The sequence below is a fragment of the Chelonoidis abingdonii genome, chromosome 19 (assembly GCF_003597395.2).
Source record: "Chelonoidis abingdonii isolate Lonesome George chromosome 19, CheloAbing_2.0, whole genome shotgun sequence".
In the NCBI taxonomy this organism is placed as follows: domain Eukaryota; kingdom Metazoa; phylum Chordata; order Testudines; family Testudinidae; genus Chelonoidis; species Chelonoidis abingdonii.
In genome coordinates, this window is record NC_133787.1 from 42247739 (window position 1) to 42268458 (window position 20720).

At 46.6% G+C, this 20720-nt stretch overlaps 1 protein-coding gene across 4 annotated transcripts in view; it reads left to right on the forward strand.

The window, feature by feature from the left end:
- Positions 1-2348: 2348 nt before the first annotated feature.
- The window catches only part of ZFHX3 (zinc finger homeobox 3), a 263648-nt gene continuing 245276 nt past the window's right edge, over positions 2349-20720 (forward strand). For all 4 annotated transcript variants that reach the window (XM_075073615.1, XM_032780945.2, XM_032780946.2 and 1 more), the window contains exon 1: positions 2349-2429. The gene's annotated coding sequence lies outside the window, so the exon portion shown is untranslated. The remainder of the gene's footprint in view (positions 2430-20720) is intronic.

Consider the following 20720-nt stretch of genomic DNA (forward strand, 5'->3'; position numbering starts at 1 on the left):
TCTATAACAATACAGACCCCCCAAAAATGATCCTGGTAATTTTTTTGGACAAATAGAATGCTTACTAGGTATATTAACACAGAACTTTGAGTAATTCATTTAAATTACAGTAAAGAACTGTATTTCCTGTACCTGTCAGTACCACAGCAAAGGCTTGGTAGAGTCAGGGGTAACGGAGGAGCTCAGGGAGAAGGGAGGAGCCTGGAGTCAACCTGGAGGGTTGTTGGGTGTGGATGGGAGAAGTATGGAACAGGTTTTTTTGTGGGGAGTGGCAGGATTGTTGGGGAGCCTCCTCCTGCAGACCCTGGCTGATCCCAAGCCCCTCTCATTCAGTCAAGCACATCTGCCCCTGTCCCCGTATTCTCCCCCCATCCTGATTGGTCCCTGTAGCCTTCTCCCCATGTAGCCATGCACGCCCACTTGCGTTCAGCTCCTGACTCAGTGCTGTCACCCCACTAGCTCCTGAGCTCATGCCCCACTCTGTCCCCCCCCCCCCCTAGCCATTCTGAACACACAACCCCAGCAGCCCCATGTGCCCCAGTCTGTCTAAACCTGGGTCTGTGGGCAGATTGACTTCTACTTCTGGGGAATTCTGTGTCACAGAATTTTTTTCCCCCACAGAAAATAAATTCTGCCCCAGAAGTGCTGAGGTTTTGCCTTTTGCCCACCAGAGGCCGCAGTGGCACCAGACATCCTGCTGCATTCATGCAAAAGGCGAAACTGCAGCACTTCTGGGACAGAATGTATTTTATGTGGAAAAAACGTTCTGTGGGACACATGAATTCTGTGCGTGTGCAGTGGTGCAGAATTCCCACAGGAGTAAAACATGCAGTCTGAAACAGTCGGTCCAAGTCTGAAGTATAGTGAAAGATTGCATTCCACACTATTTTTGAAGGAGGAGAGCTGCAATTTGGTCTCGGAAAGCTCCCTTGCAGGAGGTCTGCTGAAAAAGGGATGTGTTTTTAGCTTGATGGGCTCTGTTAATGGTTTGTTTTTTCTTGCAATCTCTCTGTTACAAACATGGAGTACTGCTACTGCCTGGTCTTCTCAGCTTTTGTATCAGAGATAGTCACCACGGAATCTGCAGTGTTTTTGGTGTCCAGTTTAAATAAATCTGCACTCTTTTCTGAGAAGAGGTTGTCCATGTCATCTGTGATCTCAACAAGTACCTTCACATGTTGTGGAAAAGAAGCCTGGACACCTTTCACCTGCTCATGGTGTTTTGTGTTAGACCCTTTTTGAGTGGTTCCTTCCTCTGCTGCAGCTTCAGATTCTCCTGTCAACCTGGCTATCTCTGGTCCCACTGTCATCCAGGCCAAAGGTGCTCTGAACCTTGTGTTAGATGAACAGCTTCAACCTCCCCTTTGATAGTGATGGTGTTGTGCTCACAAGCTTGGTCAAGAGCGATTGTAGAGAAAACATGCTGGCTTCTGAACTGTGAAGTTCCCCTTTGAGAACTCGAGCTGTGTCTTGATGCCCTGTGTGAAGGATGCCATGTCTCAGAGGTGAACATGTACCCAACAAGCATAATGAGTGTGATCTAACACACAGAACCAGAGTGACAGCTTCCCAAGGCATTCAGTGTGGAGAACACAGTTTGCCTGCCAGATTGACAGCACGTCGGTCAGTACACACAGCTCCAGATAAAGTGTGGTATGCCAGAAGTGGAATATTGAGGTTTCTAGTTTTCCCAGGTCATACCTCTTGGGGCGCCTCCTCTTTCCTGAGACGTTGGGTATACTATGTGCAAACAGACGGTTGGCAGTTACTTGCTGGGCATGCCTTGTATGTGTAGCATGAGGCTCTTTCGAGGAGTCAGCTGTTTCTGGGCAGGCCACTTGGGCCTGAACAAGTGCTTTTGTCCATCAACTGTCTTCTGGCCAGTCTCCAGTCAGCTTCAGACTTGCCATTTCCAGATGAAGCTCCTCCCCCTAGCAGGATGACAAATTTGTCCTCCTCATACCTAGCAGGCCAGGGCTACTGTATATGTTTGATTATGGTGATAGCGTGACCAGATGGCCTGATTTTACAGAGACAGTCCTGATATTTGGGGCTTTGTTTTACACAGGCGCCTATTACCCCCACTTCTGTCCTGATTTTTCACATTTGCTGTCGGGTCACCCTATATGGTGAAAAGGGCTGATCCACAGTGATCCTGGCACTTGGTGTGGGTTTAGGTGGACTCCTCTGCAAAGAGGAAAAGAAACACAGTGATGGCTGGGGTGAAGTCTGGCTCTGGCTGTTTGCTGGGCATGGTAAGCTGCCCAGGAAATGTCTTGATCTCCATTGAAGGTATTCAGCCTTGCTGTTTTCTTTATTTGTTTAAGCCATCTGCATTCTTTTTGCAGGCTTGGGTAATCAGTTGGCAGTCTTGAATTCAACATTTGCAGCAGCAATGGGAGCACTGGTTTTCTTCAAGATCATTAAAGGTACAATTGCCTAAGACTTAAGAAGTGGTGATATAGTCTGTAGTCTCACAGTCTGAGGTGGGAATTTCCCATTACTTGAGTACTGGGGGATACTCAAAAATTGATAGCACCATTCCATGGAAGGTGTCTGTTGCTGTGATGGAGCTTGGATTGTGGTTTGTGTTGTCTAGGTGCAGTAGTGAACTGACCACTGTGATGCTTTAGAGGACAGTTTACTTTCTCATTCTCTGAGTGTTGGCATTGCCAGGCTGGTAGAGATGGATTGTCCATTTCCTATGTCCAAGTGTTGGCCAAGTTTTAAAGGAGGTATCTGCTAACTCACTTTTCATGTCTGTGCATGAAGTGTCAAAGCACCGTAGATTGGTAAAGATGTTTCTGGAGCTTAATTGGAGTACAAACTTTCTGTTCCTTCATGAGAGCGGATGTTGCTTTTGTACTGCAGTAGCTGTGCCAAAGTTAGTTTAGGTAGGTTCTTAGTTTAAGTTAAGAAACTTGTTCTGGCTCAGTTTTAATGATACTAGACAGACCAAACATGGACATCAATGCCAACAGTGACTCAGGCACAGATTTTCTTGAGTTAAATAATCCAGTAAACTGTTGTCATTTGAAACATCTCTTAAAATTTTTTGCTGTTTGGGGCAGATGAAGTGCTTCTTAGTCAGTCCTCCCCACGTGCTTCTGGGAGGACATATGCAACGTCCTGGTTGAAGGCAAGGAGTGCATCTCGTCTGTCTTTGCAGTTAGAGATCTGGAATGTGGGATTTTAGTTCAGTGCTCTGAAATGTCCCCAGCCACTATCGCCCCCAAGTGGTCAGAGCCTTGTGAGCTCTGCTAATTTCAAGACTGGAGCCATGTCTTCTCAATGTATGTTGTCAGTTGAGCAAAGGCAACCCCAAATCTTTTCTGCATTGCTTTGCTCAGTTTTTCTTCTCTCTGACTTTGTTGTAGACACACCAAACATGTTGCACGATACTTTGCCTCTTGGGCCATTAAGTCCCCAGTTCTTAGTTTTGCAAGCAAGCACTGGTCTTGAAGCCGAAATACACTTGTGGACCGAATTATCAGTGTCAAGAGTAGAAGCTTCATGGAAGTCCTCTGATGGTATGTTCATCTCACAAATAAAGCACAATTCATTTTCTGGATGATCTTTGTGCTGGTCACTTAAACATGTGTCTCTTTTGCAGTCCATCAGGGTGATCCACAACTTCCTTGGATTTTTTTTCTTGGCCTTTGAGTTTGGTCCTGTTAAAGTTAATGTAGCAGGATTTATGCCAATGGCAACAGTTCTTGTTCAGAGTCTTTCAGTACCATCATCTCATCTGCATATGGCTTGGGATATGGGAAGTGCATTTAGCTTGTGGAAAAGTCTAATATTTTCTGCTGGAGTTTGATAGTCAGATCCAACATACTCCTTCTGATTATGTAGGATTAATTAACTCCACATCTGTGTTTTTCCTGCCAGTGTACACACTTGCTTCAGTCAATATAGGAATGAGGATATTTCTGTTGATGGATCAGATTGTTGAACAAGCTTATATCTTTTTGACGTGTATGAAGAACTAGTAATAGCCAATAGTAATCTAATCTTTCATTACTGTTTACAATTAATATTACCCAATCACCAAGTACCTTGCACATAATCAAAGAAGCATCTGAAAGGAGGAAAAAAAGTAATGTTGCCAAGACCACGTTGACCATACAAAATGTGTCCTTACAGCAATTTTAAGGTCAGGTTGAAGAAAACCAAGAACATATCCCTTGTATGTCAGATAGCTCCGTGGTTTGAGCATTGGCCTGCTAATCCCGGGGGTGTGAGTTTAATTCTTGAGGGAGCCATTTAGAGATCGGGGGAAAAAATTGGGGATGGGCCCTGCTTTGAGCAGGGGGTTGGACTAGATGACCTCCAGAGGTTCCTTCCAACCCTGATATTCTATGTCCAATTGTAAACCAACATTATTTGCCAAATATGGCAATGTTGATTAAATGACATGGCATGAGTTGGCGATGGCCCCATATCTAAAAATCTCTATTAGGTGATGCCCTGTCACTGTAATAAATTTCATGTTTTTATCATAAAACCCACAATTCCATTTTTTGCACAAATCTGATCAGCTACTAGAGGATGTTGGTAAAGCAAGATGTTCTGTTCTTGAAGCTGAGACCTGTGTATTTGAACAGTATCACAGTTCTAGATGTAATCATTCAGCAGGCCTGTTGTAGGCAGATGTGGAGCTGGGCGTTGGCTGTGAATAATATTTGTCTCCTTAGAAGATCAAAAAGGAATTTGTTTTGGAGAAATGGTGCATGCTGGGGTACAACACTGACCTTGACTTAAATTCTTGAGCTCTTTCAGAGAAAAGGTAGGTAAGTGGCTGTTGGCAGAATGGGTTGAATGCTTTAAGGAGAAACCTTTCATCACTGTTTCCAGTGTTCAGTGGGAAAAGATGCTCCCTTCTTAAATGGGTTTAAAACTACAGTGAAAAATATCAATCTGGAATGAGTGTGCCAATCCCCAAGTGCATCTATGAAGGACTATTATGAGATTCGGAATTCTTCCAGTCAGTTTGTCTCACTTGTGGGATGTCATTGTCCCAGGGCTTCTGAGGGCAAGTCTCGAGTGTTCATTACTGGTCAAATAACTCTTCCTGCTCTGCCAATCTGTTTTTAAAATCTACTAACTACAAAATAGAAAAACTAAGCAATACACCTGGCAGTACACCAGTCATGAAGCGCTAGCTTCTGCCTGTCTCGAGCCAATCAGTGAAACTTCATGCAAGAGAAATTGACATGAGGGGTCAGAGAATGGGATACCTTTGAAAGAATTTAGCAAATGCCAAGAGATGTGTGCTAGTCAGCTGTGTTCTGGTCTCGAGAATTCTCTGTTCAGCACTCTACTTTCAGTGGGCTGGAGTGGACTTTGCAGAAAGTTGTTGTAGAAGCAGCCAAATGATTGCTAGGTGGCTGGAGCAGATTTTAGAGAAGGGTTAATCCAGTGCATTTAGCCTTGGGTCATTCCAGGAATGAAGTGAAGCCCCATGTGGGGTGGAACTTGACAGCCATGTACTTGTGGAAAATGACTCTCTACACCAGTTGATGGTAGAAAGTAAGCTAATGTCATATGGCTGATGAATGCAGGGAGGAATTTAGGGAGGCAAAATGCAAGTACTCAAGTTGAAATCTGACTAGAATGTCAGTTAATGCACCATGTTTTGCAAAGAGTGCATGAGCTCTAGTGACAAATTCATGGATCCTCTGTGTCGTGTTTTACCCAAAATACTTCATTTCCAGCTGTGCTGTGATTCTGGTACGTCATGCTGGGTTACTGGACTTAGCACCATCTGCTGGATCACCGCCACTCTTTCCAGCAGCACCTTAGTGGTCTTGGGAGAGCACCTGTCTAAGTCCTGATGTGCCCTGCCCTTAGTCTGTGAGAACTGAGGGGCTAGGTGTTATGGTTGCAGACTTCTGGAGAGGTTTAGCTGATCTGTTCGTTTACCTGCAGACTGCGTTCTTGGAGCTGTACAGGGCACAAATCTGAAGATTGTCCCTGACTTGAGGAGTTTACAACCTGATAGACACGTAAGGTAAGAGCCACTGGGAGGCCCAGAGGAGAGAACAAGTGTAGTCTGTGCTGGCAGAGTACCCTAATGGCTTATACTGGCAAAAGGAGAACTTTTCCCAGTATAGTTAAAACACCTCCCCAAAGGACATAAGCTATATTGGCAAAACGACTCTAAGCTGCATCTATGTGCATAGCTGTGTGAATTAGAGGTGTGATTTCCTGGGGGGGCGGGAGGACACACTCCTAACAGAAACATTTATGCCAGCCAATCTTTCTAGTGCAGACCTTGCCTCAGTTTTCAATCATTGTCCTGCTTTCACACAAAGAGAAAGTGTTCAGTAAATACTGCACTGACCCACATCAAAGTGGGGGATGCCCCCATGGGTAATAGGTTCTCCAGTCCAAGCAGTAACTCAGAAATGAAATTAACTCAGGGTGACTGCTTTGCTATGGCAATGTGAGGGACTTTGGCCCCACTTTGTGGGGTTTTCAGACAGAAGACTATGGCCTGGCAATTCTGTATTATTTTTGTAAAAAGCTCAAGGAAGCCCTGGGAGCATCTTGCAGGCACCCAGCAATTATCATAATAAACAGTTTTATCATCTGCTTGGCAATCAATAATGTGGCTTACTCTGCTTTAGTATCTCAGTGGTATTGATTACCTTAACAACTGTGCTGCGGTTAGCGAGTGTTAACCCCTGCTCTGCTGGTAGGGCCTGCCACTTTCACTGGAGGAGGCAAAAAAAACTGTTTTCAGTCTAGGCAAGATCACGAATTTGACAGCAGGCCAGGCCAAGATCAGCTTTAATCCTGCAATGCCTGACCGTAGCTTTTAAATGAGAAATATGGAGCCTGATAAGTTTTGGGGAAAAGGTATTTTAAACATTTAGAGAAATTGAATTAAAATGTGACCCAAAATGCAGCTATCAAAAGCCGAAATATTTCCCTCTGCTTTCCCTACTTGGTGGATTCTGATTTGTGATCATTACTTACTCCATTGTACCTTTTGTAGAACAGTTTCTATATAAGTGGCTTTTTTTCCTGAACATGATTGTGATCTCTGTACCTCACTTCTGGGAGGCTAAACCACACCTGTCTATCCAGGGTCCTGGGCCCCACTGTCCTTAGAAATTGACAGGAGCTCAGAATTTTTCTGGGAGTAAGAATTTGTCCCAGACATTCCAGCTTCTACCAGGGCCCTGATTTCTCAGTGCTGGAATCCCATGGTCTTCAGGGACTGCATGAGAACTGGTCTGCTCACTCACATGGAGTTCCCTCTCAGCTAGCACCCAAGGTCCCCACATGGGCGGGGGGAAATGGGGGGGATATGGTTTCCCTTGGATACAGAATTTGGGCCAATTGCTAAGACCCCCTGGGTCCTGCAGTGGCGCGCACAGCTCTGAACTGTGTAGTGCTATGTGTAGAAAAGGCTTTGACTAAGTGAATCTGTTGCAGCATTTGAACAGCCTTGCCATGCTACAGTCTCAGCTCAAGAACAGCAGTTCAGAGCTTGTTCTGTGTTGGGAGGCAGCAGTTTGCTTTCTTCTCTTCAGGTTCCTGACAGGAGTGTGAGGAAAGCAATACTTCCTGGACTTTGGGTGTAACTAGGAAGTTTTGGTCTCCTATTTCTCCTAATGGAGTTTCCCATCAGTTACTGCCCTGCTGATTTCTGATCAATGAAAATGAAATTGCATCACCTCCTCAGAGGCTCCATGTATGGCTGCAGCTTCTGGCTGTGTCAGTTCTGGTAAAATAATCTCATCAGGCATGTGAGAGGGTAATAAGAAATAAAAATAAAACCCCACAATTAGCAAGAGGCTGAACAGCAGAGTAACACTAAGTCCTGGAGACCGGGAGAGCTACATTCGGTGACTCCTCACTCTCCCCCAAAATCTCCTGGCAGTTCAAACTTGAGGCCCCCTGAATCCTGTGTAGGTCTGCTCTTGGGTGGGCTCTGGAAGCTGCATGCATCCAGGCACATCCTGGAACTTCTGCCCATTTGGGTCACAGTTTAGCCATTCTATAGGTAACAACTGCAAGTTACATTAAGGTTCTATTTCCCTGAAAGCATGACAAAAATCTGGTACTTGCTAAACAGTGGCAGTGTGTGGCATGGGCCAGGAGAGCCTGAACTCCAGACTCACGGCCTATTGAATGGGATTCAGCTTGTGGATGCCCATTCAGTGGGCTTTGTTTTAATCAGACAACTGCCTCTGAAGGGACACCATGTGGATGGGTAGGTGCCATGCCCTTGGGAACAACCTGTTTCAGAAATTCTCATGTCTGTTACAAGGTTACACATAAGAATAAGGGCTTGTCTACATGGGAAATTTTTCCAGTTACAGTGGTGTAGTTAAACAGGTGTAGAGGTATTGGTATAACTCCCTGTGTGGACACTTCTTATTTCCAGTGGCTTTTTGGCCTAGTTTAAAGGCTAGCACACACTAGAAGTGTTGCGTCTGGTGAACAGAATCTATGCCCACAGGCATAATAAATCCACCTTCACAAGAGGCAGTAGCTCTGTTGATGGGAGAAGCTCTCCTGCCAATATAGCACTCCCCTCACTGGTGCTTAGGTGGGTGTAAGTTGCATCGATTGGGGGTGGCTTATTCACACCCCTGAACGATGTAAGTTCTACCAAAGTATGTGACAGTGTAGACCTGGCCTAAACTGCTTCCAAAGAAACAAAAGCTAAACCAGAAAAGGCAGGCTTATACTGGAGTAAGACTGTCTACCTGGGGAATTGCATCAGTAGAACTGCTGCAGTTTAATGTCTTGTCTTCTTCTACTTGTGTAGACCAGCCTTAATGCCCTGTCTGTAGGAACCGACCAAACAGTAGCAACTGTTTCCGAGGGGAGAGCTTGTTTTACTGGTCTTCCAACACCCCATTCCCTCCCATTCTCTTATTCAAAGTCGAGTTCTGCTGCTGAGGTTATTGCATCCCATAGGTGCTCTAGCTTGCATCAGTCATTCAGTTGATCAGTTCAGTCCCTACAGCACACCTCTCTGCTAGGATCATTGCTTATACCCAGATTCCTCATTAGAAGATTAAAGGACTGCGTTGTTGTGTCCTTCATGGGTGGCATGCATTGCTGTCATGTAATTCACTGTGCTGCCTGACCTCTCTTCTGATTGGTTACCAGAACGATTGCAGAAGGCTATAATGTTGCCAAGGTGGCAGGACTGAGCTCTTCATGGATTCATAAAGTCACTGCTTAATTGTCCTATGCATAGGCTTTCCCAAAGGATGTGAGCCAGAGTCTGAGACCTGGCAAAGGAGAAGGGTGTGAGCGATAACCCTGGCTACTGTGGTCTCTGTTTTTGGCCTTGACACTAGAAAGAAAAGTAAACTAGTGGAGGGAACACAGCAATGGCAGGGACCCCTCACCAGGCCCGTGAGCCTGTGGTGGGTGAGTGGGCATAAGAAGGTTTTGGGTGTTTAGAGAATACCTTGTTTTTATGAGCTGCTCTGGGGCATGTAGAAACTTCACTGTCTGTCTTTATAAAGATTTCCATTTTGAGTTGTGTTTGTGTAGCAAAGAAAATGCCTGGGGTACTTCTGCTGGAGAGAGAAGGTGGTGGCCCTGCACAGCACAGGCTGTTGGAATACTAGGAAGATGTAGGATAGACAAAGATGTAGGATAGATGCAGTGAAACTTGAAACATCAAGAGTGAAAAGCTGCTTCTGGGGTCATTACTGTTACTTGGAGCACAGAATCTGTTGAATGTAGAACTATAATCCTCTTCGGTTCAGGCACAGCCAGTAAGAACCTCTGCAGACAGCTCTGTAACCTCAGGCTGTGATCTCATCTGATCTTGTAAGATAAGCAGGCTAATGCAGAGGCAGTAATAATGGATGGAGACTCAAGGAACAGGTGATGCAGGAAGTGGTGCTAGTGATTCATTGAGGCCTTGGCTACACTGGAGAGTTGCAGCGCTGGTGGTGGGTTTACAGCTCTGCAACTTACTCACCGTCCACACTTGCAAGGCCCATACAGCGCTGCATCTCCCTGGCTACAGCGCTGGCTGTACTCCTGCTCTGCCTGGGGTATAACAATTGCAGCGCTGGTGAAGCAGCACTGCTCCGCCAGTGTGGCCACCAAAAGCGTTGTTATTGGCCTCCAGAGGTATTCGGAGGTATCCCAGAATGCCTGTTCAGCCACTCTGCTCATCAGTTCACACTCTACTTCCCTGGCCTCAGGTGACCCGCCCTTTAAATGCCCCGGGAATTTTAAGAATCCCCTTCCTGTTAGCTCAGCCAGGTGTGGAGTGTAATCAGAATCTTTCCAGGTGACCATGCCTCTCCGTGCCAAACAAGCCCAAGCACGGAGCAATGGTGAGTTGCTGGACCTCATCAGTGTTTGGGGGGAGGAAGCTGTGCAGTCACAGCTGCGCTCCAGCCGTAGGAATTACGATACCTATGGGCAGATCTCAAGGGCCATGCTGGAAAGGGGCTATGACTGGGACACGATGCAGTGCAGGGTTAAAGTAAAGGAGCTGCGGAGTGCCTATTGCAAAGCCTGCGAGGGAAACCGCCGCTCCAGTGCTGCCCCCACGACCTGCCGTTTTTACAAGGAGCTGGACGCGATACTTGGGGGTGACCCCACTGCCAATCCGACGACCACAATGGACACTTCAGAGCGGGAGGAGGAGGAGGGGGAGGAAACCGAGACTGAGGGTACTGGGATGGTGGGAGACACCCTGGAGTCCCAGGAGGCATGCAGCCAGGAGCTCTTCTCAAGCCAGGAGGAAGGCAGCCAGTCGCAGCAGCCGATACTTGGTGAAGGACAAGCAGAGAAGCGGGTTCCTGGTAAGTGGCTTTTATTTTCAGGATGGAAATGTTTCGGGAGAGGAGGGAGGGTTAGGGCTGCATGCATGCATGCATGCCTAGATGTGGAATAGCCCATTGATGTGGTCTGTCACATCGCGGTAATCTCTTCAGAAGTTTCAGCCAGAGCATGGGCAATGTGCTTGCACAAGTTTATAGGGAGAGCCACTGTGGTCCTTGTCCCAGTCAGGCTAACGCGTCCGCGCCACTATGGGCCGTGAGGGGTTGGGGCCCATTTGCTGCACACAGACTCAACCTGCATAGGGGCGCAGGGAGATCCGACATTTGCTGTAGAAGACCCTCCCGCTCTTTCCGGGTGACGCTGCAGCAGCGAGAATCTTTCTCAGGATGAACTCCATGGAGCAAATGTTGGGGAGCTTTTCCGTGTCTCGGTGCCCTGCATCAGTTTGCTATTCCACGACGCCAGAAACGCCGCACATCGGTGAAGCAGATCGGTCCCCCTTATACCATTTCCTGGCTCTTGGTGGGTTAAGGATAAGACAGGTGTACTCTGTTTTGTATGGGAAAGTATGTAAGTAAGAAGCTGTAACTCCTTCACTGTGTGGGATAATGTAAAGTGAAAGCCAACTGCGGGTGGTAGATTAAATAAAACAACACAATGCCGCTCTCGTACTCGTTTGCATTTAATGCCCTTCTCGAAAAGTGTACTTGAGTCTCTCGACTGCCCGTATCATCCATTGCTCAGGGCTACAAACCTCAGGAAAGAGCAAAGAGAACGCACCTTGCTGCAAGCTCAGTTATGGATTCACTCTGCAGGGTAATATAATAACTGCAGGATCTGACGGGAAAGGACAGAGGATTCCAACCAGAGAAATGCAGCGGCCAGGAAGAAAGCACAAAGCAGTTGATTAAGCTATCTGTCGTGCCAGAGGACGTGGTGATCCAGGCACTGTAGCATGCAGGCAGAGCACAATCGCACCGGCCCCTCCCCCATCCAAGCCTCTTTTCTTTTGTGCCCCAATGTCAGCTCCAAAACCCCCTTCCCCAGCATCCAGGTTCTTACCTCACCAGCTGCCCCCAACACCTGTACGTCACCAACCAGCCCCTGAGAACTACGACCCTTACCCTCTGCCACTCACCCCCATCACCAGCTCTGGCATCATCTCTCATCAATCCATCTGAAAGTGCAGCAGTCATTGGCACCAGCACCCAGACAGCGATAATATTCAAACCTGTGACTGTACAGTCTCACACCCCCCCTCCTCCACGCTTTATAGGTTCCCATCCAAATCTAAACAAGCAATTGGTGTGCTGAAAAAGAAAAAAACTCCTTGACAATAAATGAATTCTGCGTTTGAAAAAGTCTTATTGTTGCAGCAAAAATGAAAGATACAATAGCCCAGGAAAGAAACAGGCATGCAAGTCATTTAGGATAACAACAAATCCTACTCAACATGGTACCACTGCCACTTATTCACAACCCGACAAAGGCACCAAACATTACGTTGCGTTTTCAAGCCTCAAATTCCTCCCTCAAAGTATCACCAATCCTTGTACCCTTGCTGGGCCTCTCATATTAGCCCTGCTCTCTGGAGCTGTGCAAATCAGTAACTCCAGGCGTGAAACCTCGGAGTCATTTCCCTGACGATGTAATTCACCCTTCCCTCCACAAGATATATGAGGGTACCACACGCGGATATAACCGCCAGGAAATGCTACTTTCCCCAAGTCTAGCTTCCCATATCAGAGAATGGCCAGCGCCACTATTTAAAACGCCAACAAGCATCACATCCACATCAATATCTGCAACACAGCTCAGCCAGTGTAGTTGAATCATACCCTTGCTCCAATGTCAAGCTCCCTGATACGGTTTCATGAGTCAAGCGCATAATTGGGTAAGCGGGGTCTCCAAGGACAGCAATGGGCCATTTACGACGTCCCGTTAACGTGATCTTCCGGTCTGGGAAAAAATCCAGCCTGCATCATTCCTGAACAGGCCACTAGTCCAGAAAGATGTGGCTCAATGCACCATTTCACAAGGCCAGCCTGTGTTAAATGTCAATGAAAACGCCCACGTGATCCAAATGCTGGAGAACCATAAGAGAAATACCCCTAATCTGATAATGTAATCGGAACTAGAGTGGGGTTGTGCCAGAAGATACTCGTCGCAATCTATATTGTGCCTCCACATTAAGGGAAAACCCATTTGTGCAAAGACATCCAGAAATGTCCTGCAGGTTCCCATAGATCATGGTCTTCTTAGCAGGAGCGATTAAATGGCCCTGCAAACTCTGCATCAACACAAATTACAATGGATCGCTTCTACCACGAAACTGGTTTGCGACCGATAGTACATTTCGGAGCTTGACAAGCTTCCAATATGCAAAAGCCACCACCCTACTGTGCAGGCAAGCTACTCAATCTTGTTCCTTGCGCCACACGGGTCGGGGTGAGCTCCTCCCACAGTCCTATGAAAGTGGCTTTTCTCATCCGAAAGTTCTGCAGTCACTGCTCGTCATCCCACATTCCATGATGATGTGATCCCACTACTCACTGCTTGTTTCCTGAGCCCAAAAGCGGTGTTCCACGGTGCTGAGCATTTCTCGTGAACGCCACAAGCAAGTTGCGTCGTACGCATCAGATGACTCGATATCGTCGGATCCTCCTTAAGGAATAGCTCAACTGCCAAACGTGATGTGCTGGGACACTCATCAACAAAGTCCTTCAGCAGCTCGGCTCCATTTCCCACAGAAATCGCGCTGCCACAGAAACCGTTGGGAGACTACAATGGCGCCTAAACATGGACAGAAAAACAGTGACTGCTGGGATGTGAAGCGATGCACCATGGGGCGTTGGGACAGGAAGCGGATTGACTGTGCACACTTCACATCACCCTTCCATCCCCTTCCCACAACCCACGGCGCCAAAATGGGACGAGGTGCTCTGTGGGATAGCTGCCCACAATGCACCACTCACAACAGCGCTGCAAATGTGGCCACACTGCAGCGCTGGTAGCTGTCAGTGTGGCCACACTGCAGCGCTTTCCCTACACAGCTGTACGAAGACAGCTGTAACTCCCAGCGCTGCATAGCTGCAAGTATAGCCATACCCTGAGTGTCCCTCTTGCTTCTGGGGCAGTATTGACTGGATCCAAAGGGAGCGGGGGAGCACTATCTTTGCTCTTTTTTAAAGATCTAGCATTTGTCATAAGTGTAGGTGTGTCAATCCCATTGTTGTGGCCTAATTGCAGTTATGTAGGGATGTCTACCACATGGCTACGACTGATTGGTTCAGCAGAGGTAGCAGTGGTACCGGTGTAAACAAGATACTAGCCAGACGTCAGTTTCTATACCCTGTTATGTACGGCTGCAAGGGTTAAAACTGCTGTTGACTGCTTAAAGCCTAGTCTGTGTTAGCACTAGGACCAACGAAGCCGAGCCAGTGGTAGCGAAGATGAGAAACTAGAGTGGACAAGGCGTAATTGTGTAATGTCTGCGAATCTCCCCGCAGCTTGTACAGGCACTTGGGAGGCAGGGTTCAAAGGCTGAGTGAGGAGATCTGGATTTTTGTCCTCCTGCTCCCACCAACTTGCTGCGTTACTGCGGACAAGTCACTTAATTTCTCTGTAGGTGTTTTCTTTATCTGTACAAAAGAGATGATGGCATTTACCTTTTGAGAGCTACAGGTGAAACCCCCTAGATAAACACCAAGTATTGCAGTTAAAATTATTTATTACTTCTCTCCTAACTAGTTGTGTGGTGTTGCTTGTGAAGAATAGCTGCTATGCTCCTCCCCAGAGGTGGGTGATCTTTGCATATGGTTTGTAAAATGCATTTTGCTGGAAGGCACTATATATATTGTGTATAAGCAGGTCCCTGTGTGCTCCACAGTGCAGGGGGACCAGATGCTGTTCAGGGTTTGCCTTTTCAGGTAGGGACTCTCTCTCCTGTTTCCATGCCAAGTGGTTGAGCCCTACAACTTCAGTCCTCTTTTGTTCAGCATTTTCTTTGCTTCCTGCTGTTTGAAAAGCTGTTTATGCTAATGATCCCATGAAGATCTGAGGAACTTGCGCTGCCTATACATGTGAGTTTGTGCATGTGTGTTTTCTACCCTATTAATGAATGTGTGCAGGGCAACGCTTGTTTGTATTGTCAGTGCTCCAGTTCCAGAGCCCTGTGCCAGAGCCAGTTGCCAATGGCAAGGGCTCTCACTTAGGCTTTTTTCTTCCTGTGAGGAAAACCCACCTTCTTCAGAGTCCCTTTGGCGATACCTGCTGTGCAAGTCTTTCCTTTCCTCAGGCCATCTTTTACCTAGTTCTCTCCCAGTGCCGGGCGCCTTTCTGCACTGGTTGGCAGGACCCCCGCAGAACAGAAAGTATCCAGCACGTAAACAGTAAATCACGGGGAAGCTTCCCCGGTCAGGGAGAACAGCAGGCTGGGTGATGAAAAGGGAACACTGCAGCAGGATGGCAGGGCTCTTCTGTTCCCCCATCCTGTTAGTGGCTGTTGGAACCCTGTAGGGTAGTGCTGGCTTGGTTCCTACTCACTTGCTAATCACCCTGCCCATAACAGAGCCCGTGACTGTCTCTGGCCAGCTGGAACCACAGTCTTGGACAGAGGTCTCTGCAGGGAAACTCTAGGAGCAGCCAAATGGGCGAAGAATGCATAGGCTGAGATTTGTGTTTGTTGTTGTTCGCTTTGTTGATTAGTGTAAACCTCTGAAAAGGGGTAAATAAAGGCTCATAGTGTGTGTAGATGCTGTCCAGACCTGGGCAGGAATACCTTGTGCTAACAAACACAGAGGAGACAGCATTGGCATTGTGGTCCTTTTAACTGTTTGATCAGTTACTTCCTGTGGTACTTATCTGTTGCCTTCTCTCACGGAGATGTGGGGGAAATAATTTGCCCTGTGAAATTAGTTGCTCCTTGTTGAAATGTTGGGCTGCAGTGATTTTAAAAATCCTGGTTTTGTTTTCTCATTAGGAAGTACATCATAAGAATCCCAGAGAATTGACCCTCTGAAATGTTGCTGGAAACCCCTGTCAAGAACCACTCTGCGAGCTACGCACATACTTCGTTGCTATGCCTAGATTTTTAGCCATAAACACCATTTTTATTCTATTATTCCATGTTGCAAACTCCTCAGATTCCTTTTAAGAATATCTGCCAGCCTCTCTGGCACCTCAGTGAGGAGGGAGGAGCTGACCTCTGTCTCTCACGTTTAGGGTATAAGAAAAAACCCATCTGGTGAAGCTGGGAGTTGAAAGAGCAAAGAACCATGGAGGGCATCCCTGAATGCTGCTGCCTAGCTCAAACTTTGGCTCTGTGCTGCACCATTCCTTTGAGCTGATGCTTTGGGAATTAGCCAAGAGCTCTCTATTCTAGAAAGTCATTTTCCATGTATTTGGTTTAATAAGATCTGCTGCATAAATGTTCTAAAGTGACCTGTCCATGCAACCTTTGTTTTACCACCTTGTGCATCCGTCCTGTGCATTGACTAAGGCAGGAGGCCTATGGGAAGGAACAGTGTGCATTCAGGTAAGTCCAGATGGGTGCTCAAAGGGGCTGAGTTGAGCCTGCACGGGCAACCTACATTCTGGAGTTTCTTAATTTTCAGGTGCTTGGCTTTCCAATCTAACTGTTTTGAACATAGCCATTTCTGTATATAATTACCTATGCTTTCGAAAAGGAAAAGATTAAAACATATGGGCATGCATAATACATCCTCAGTAGCATAGGGGTTGTGAACTTCAATATTTCTGTTACTGGCCTCTGCCACTTGAGCTACAGGACAGAATGGTTACAGAATTGGCAGCAGGGGAAAGGGGTTGTCCCAGTAGGGCATGGGTTTCTGGGGCTGGGTATTGGATTCAGGGGATAGTTGGGAGGAGTCTTGCCTGGCTCTCTTCCCCTTCCTTCCCTGCTGCAGCTTACCTGGCATCTCTCTGTTTACAGTGTGGTGTCTGCAGCAAGCAGCAGCAGGGGCCCAATCTAAAAATATTTATTTGGTTGTTTTGGCAGGGTGCCACATCTTTCCAGAGATTTGCTAGTGACAAAGGGGAATTGGGGATTTTTAACCATTCACCTCAGCACTATGTGAACAGCATTTTCTGGGACAAAGAAAAGGCACTTCTCTGGCCTAAGGACTTTCCACATGCAAACTTCAAAGGTGTGCTGCAAACAGTAGAAGTGTTCAGAGCCCCTCAAAAAGTTACATTATAAAAAAAAATCTTGCAAGTATTAAGCAACCTAAATATAGGATTTGTTGCCAGCTCTCCCTATAATTAACAGATTTCACACTTTTTATTATAGATGGTTGTACTGTGTATTCTGGGTACTCTGAAAAGCTGATAATTTTCCAAACCTATATTTCCCATCACCTACTTTACCTGGCATGCAGCAGCATCCAGCTTTATCCAGTTAACCTACATGGAAATCTGTAACTGACTGATACATGAGGCCAGTGTTGTTAATGAGCAGTACAGGGTTTTGGTATCCCTGTAACAAAGCACATGTGGTGCTGAGCGGTGTGTGAACATGAACCTGTATTTCTCCTCCCTCAAGGGCACCCACTTGCAGGCTTCTAGCTCCTAGCTGTTACTTGTGGGCAGAGGACCACCTCTCACTCCCTCCTGACAAGGGATTTTAAGGCTGCGCAGCTGTTTGCCTACACTACTATCCCCAGCAAGCCACACTACTGCCTGTACTTTGCTTTCTCTCTGAGGGCTATGCCCAGTGTTATCATGGAGCTCTTTCTAAGCAAGCGCACACTTATTCTAAAGGTAAAAGCAATACAGAGCAAACCTATTAAAACAATAAAATAACCTCTACACATGCTAAAAAGCTTACATGAGGTCACCCCCTGGTTCCAGCCTAGGGCTCTGATAGATGTTAGTCTGTCAAAACCCACAACTGGCTTTTCCCCATGGTTACAAGTTCATCCATGTTAGATCCAGAATGAGAACAAAGGCCCCAAGACAGTTAAGCTTAGCTGTTTATCCAAATGGCTTTTCTTTGTCTGTTGGTCTCTGGAGAATCCAGTTTGAACCAGAATACCTGAGGCTCCATAGGAGGTAGTACCTCTCTGGAGATGTTATAACCTGAGTGATCTGTCTGGATCATCCCCTCCTGTTTTCACTTCCTGGAGGAGCTGTGGTAACCTTCCCCCCCATGGAATGCATATAGTCTGTAGCTCACAATGATACAAAAACCATTAACACACTTAATATAACGCGGCACCCAGAGGTATTGCTGGAAGTTGCCCTATCTGTCATGGGAGTGCAGAAAGGGTCAGTGCTCCAGAGTCTGCTGGGCCATGATAATTGGTTTCTCTCTGTCTCTGTCTGTCTGTCTCTCTCCCCACTAGATTTCCAATTAGCCGGAGAATCAGGCTATGAATGCAGCCAGTCCTAGGGGGCTAAATAAATGTTAGACTGCTCTGTGGAGGAGCTGCTTCTGGGTCATCCTCAGGAGACCCCTCTTGTGCTTTGGGATTAGCATATTTACACAAATGAGAAAATGGAGGGTGTTCCCTTTTAGCCTCTGCAAAAGAGGCTGAAAAAGCGCCAGCTATGGGCGAAGAAGGATGGGTCTGGGAGGGGCTGAGTAGACTGCATCATCCCTAAGTAGCCCTGATAACCAGGGGGCCTTGTCTGAGATCTTGCCCTTCCCTACCAACCCCAGCTTCTAGTAACTGAAGTTGAAGCTAGAACAATTCAGACTGGAAAGAGTGTCAGTTTTTCATGGTGAGAGCCATTGGAACAATTCACCAAGGGGCATGATGGCTTCTCCATCACCGACCATTTTAAAATTAAGATTGGATGTTCTTGTAAAAGATCTGTTCCAGGAATTATTGCGGGCAGGTCTCTGGTCTGTATTACACTGAAGGTCAGATGAGATGATCACAATGGTCCCTTCTGGCCTTGGAATCTGTGAATCTAGGAATAAGCTCAATCAGCTGAACAGGTGTCATAAAAACGAATTCCAGTGTCAGCAGAAGCTACTCTAGTAAACTATACACTAGACCACTTGTCTTGCTCTATCCTCCTTTCCATGGAGGAGACAGGGATAAGCTTCTGTGCTGTTCCAGAGTTCCCCTAGGTTGGGGTAACAGCGCTGTAGTCCAACTGCCCATTGGGTGTTTGAAGGGAGGGTACTAATGCAGGAGGTGGTGTGGTATGCACTTACACTATTGATTCATACGGTGGCTGTGGATCAGAAGGCCTAGGTGCATATTTACAAAGTTAAAGCCTTTCTTACATAACTTCCCACAACGGGGAACACTCGAGCTGCTGCCGCCTACAGAAATGTTTGCCAGGAGTCATGTCCTCACTGAAGCCAGGATTCACACCTAACCCAATGCATGTCACCTGAGGCCCTGCTGCTGGCAGGCCAGTGGCTGGGGCAAGCCGTGAAGGAGCAGGGCTTCTGGTAGTCAAGCTCTTTCCTCTCCAGAACACTGACCTGGGCAGTCTGCACCTCAGGGTGGCTGCCAGGGTCATGGCCAGCAGTGGCAAGTGTCTGCCTGTCTCTCACCCGATGTTGCTCCCCCTTTTTGGGGTGCCATCTGTGGATCATTAGCAGAGGGAACAGTTTCTCACTGTCTCCTTTTGTTTTCCTCCTTTCTCATCGCTTCCAGTCTTGGTTTACTGCCAAACAGCCTCTTGTGAAGGGCCGCCTAATTAACCCTGTGCTAATTAACAATTTAAAATTACACAGCACGGCTGTTCATGTTTAATTCTCTGGAAGCTTGGGCAACAGCAGGAACCCTCTCCTCTCTCCTGCTCTTCATTCTCTGCTTTTCATGACTGCAGCAGCCTCCGCTCTTTAAGGGGGTAGGGAAGGAAGTTTACTGTTGTAGACCAGAGCCTGCCCCCAGAGGTCAGCTCTTTGCTGAAGCACAGTGAAGGAAGCTAGCTTCAGATCAGCTGCTAGCACTGGGAATATTTGAGGGGCAGGGGGATAGGATTTGGGGGAGTGAATGCTGTAGGAGATCACCCAGTGAGATGCTGGGACTGACTTCACTCATGTTCTGGACAGGCAAGTGGCTGCAAAAGGAACTCTTGTGATTAGTAGAGGCCCTTGGTGAAAGTATTAGGAATATTTTTAGTGTAATTTATTGCTTCACACACCTCAATATGGTTTAATCTTGATAAGAAGACATGGCTGTTCCTGCGGCTGAAGATACTGGCCCATAATTCCTCATCATCTAATCACCAAATATGCCCAGACAGTGTTCTGGGAGGCCTTGAGATACAGAAATTTAAAAGGAAAAATGTAGAGACTGGGGAAGAAGTAGACCAGTGGTTCCCAAACTGGGGTTCATGAACCCCTGGGGGTTTGCAAAATGTTACAGGGGGTTCTTGGGTGGGGGGAATTCCCTAGTGACGGACAGAGCTGTTCCTAGGGAGCCCCTGGACTTCCAAGAGCTAGGCAGGTCAAAACAAGTATATTTATCACACTGAGGAGATATAAACTTCTAGATTCCTTATAAGAAATGGAAAGGGAGATGGATATTTTTTGCTGTTCTTAAAATTAAATAGGCAGCTAGTCTTGTTTTTAAAACTATTGTGAAGAACAAGTTTTAAGCTTTGTTGTAATGTGCGTTGTTTGCCTGGACTGCTCAAGACCTGAATGCGTGTGTAGGAGGAACTGTTTTGAGTTGGCTTCTTAAATCCCTTCCTGCTGTTTCCCATCTGATACTCCTTGATGAAACATAGGAGCCTAGTCTTATAACAGGCTTATTCAAAGTGATACAAGCTACGAAAGTGAGATCTTGGAAGCGTGTTGCCATTTTCATAATGTAATAAAAATACTGTGATGATAAATAATAATGAACAACAGTGTGTAATAAGCATGTCATAAAAACAAATTTTCTATTTCCATGTTCACTGCTTTGATAATTTATACTCCGATAAAGGATAAAATCCCTGGAAAGATT